General features: G+C 37.3%; 1 long non-coding RNA gene across 1 annotated transcript; it reads right to left on the bottom strand.

The window, feature by feature from the left end:
* Positions 1-940: 940 nt before the first annotated feature.
* Positions 941-1561, bottom strand: LOC131679045 (uncharacterized). Its single transcript, XR_009303792.1, has 3 exons — positions 1457-1561; positions 1137-1316; positions 941-1066 (listed from the first exon to the last, which is right to left on the bottom strand). It is a non-coding gene; the product is annotated as an uncharacterized LOC131679045 (long non-coding RNA).
* Between the last annotated feature and the right edge of the window lie 310 nt (positions 1562-1871).

Here is a 1871-nt window from a genome sequence, read left to right as displayed (position 1 = left end):
AAAGATGGGTGGGTAATGTCTGCGACATAACCGGAGAGATGTAGAATACATAAGGAACACGTTCTTCAAATATGTTGATACTCATTAGGATTTTCGGACAAAAGCTGATTTGGGCGAGGAATATTTCAAATTATTCTTTACAAAAATGATGGTGGTCCTGAAAAGGACCGGTTTTGTTGGCGTTGTTGGCCTTGGTGAGGGAGATGGCTAACGATGAAATTAATTGTTAGCATGAGGAAGTCGCGTAGTACTGGCCAATGGAAGAACAGATAATAATTGATTCCTGAAAATCAATTTTTCTTTATTCATGTAAATTATACATACTTACAAATCTAACAGAAGATTCCTGATCATATTTCTGAATCATTAGTGCGAACATTGTGTAATTTGGTTAAGTACAATGAAAGTTACAAACTTTCCAAACTCGACCTTCTGTTCATTCAGAAATATTGAAATGGGGTGTCGTGGTCACAATAAAATCCTAATGAGTATCAACATATTTGAAGAACGTGTTCCTTATGTATTCTACATCTCTCCGGTTATGTCGCAGACATTACCCACCCATCTTTTTCTTCAAATATGACAGTCTATCACCCCCCGAGCGGTTCTTAACCATGAACCAAACACCCTGTATATTTTACAATAATACCTCAAATCTCGTATACATAAAGTTATACAAACGCATTTAGGCGAAACACCATCAGTCGCTTATTTCTGGGTGTGATTCAGCCTTCCATTCTTCTTGCGCCCCAGTCCTTCATCGTCGATTGGCTCATCTTCGTTAGAATTATTCCCTTGGTTCGATAATGTCAGTGTATTATTGTTTAGGTCCGTATCCAAGATTTTATTGCGGGTTATAAATAGGTTTTGGAAAGTTTTTAGTAGCAACAATTCTAAAACAAAGACAAGTAGTCCAAAAATACAAAAAAAAATATACTCAGGCGGTAATATATTGTAGAAACAGTCACATATCCTGTACGTCATAATGTCCCATCCTCCAAATAATTCATGATCTGCAGTGTTCGCAGTTCATAAATGGTTAAATCCTAGACTTTATGACTATGTCCTGGAGGTAACAACACACGTTTAGTTTCGAATCTACAATTGGTGTCTATATTGGCATTTTGCATACTTACGGCAATCGTCGCTTTTTTAGCGAACTGACTGGACTTCAGTGTATTGCTAAATAGGTTCCAGTTCGTGCCGCGACACACATTTTGCAAAATTGGTCGAAGTGATGACTGTAGCATCAGGGAAGTAGGGCAACACTTTTTGCATATATATCACACAAGTTGCAAAAGCTGTACCATGATGTTCTGAAAACAATACACACAATAGAATTCGAAACAAAACGATCTATACAACAGATAAGTTTTAACCAACGTTGTTCAACTCTTTCGAAATAAGAATAGTGTGAATAATCAAATTTTGCAATTTCCTGCTATGTTACACTTACATGACAATTGCAGCCTTGGCCGAGTTGGCATTTTCACCAGTGTCCTTATAGCATCGATAGAACTAAATCCGGGAAATTTTTTTCGGAAGTTGTTTTGGTATGCTTAGATACCTTTGAGTTGTTTTTTTTACCATACATACCATACATCGTTAGAAAAATGAGTGCCCGTATTTTGATGTCAGCAAAACGTCATGATTGGGTCTGACATTTCGAGGGATCGTGAGTTACTTATTGGCGAATCCACCTTCACTGCAAACTACTCAACTCTGAACAGCGGTCGTCTTGGTTTTTAGTGATACACAAAAAAAATAAAACACCGTGAATTACTTTTTCGGCGGAACGTAATTGACCATCCTAGAATAAAGTTCAATCGTAGCAATCGAAGCGCACGTGAAAAAAAAATTCTCCCAACAAT

Source organism: Topomyia yanbarensis, chromosome 2 (assembly GCF_030247195.1).
Source record: "Topomyia yanbarensis strain Yona2022 chromosome 2, ASM3024719v1, whole genome shotgun sequence".
Classification (NCBI taxonomy): domain Eukaryota; kingdom Metazoa; phylum Arthropoda; class Insecta; order Diptera; family Culicidae; genus Topomyia; species Topomyia yanbarensis.
The sequence above is the reverse complement of the archived record's forward strand: the minus strand, read 5'-3'. Positions and strand labels throughout refer to the sequence as shown.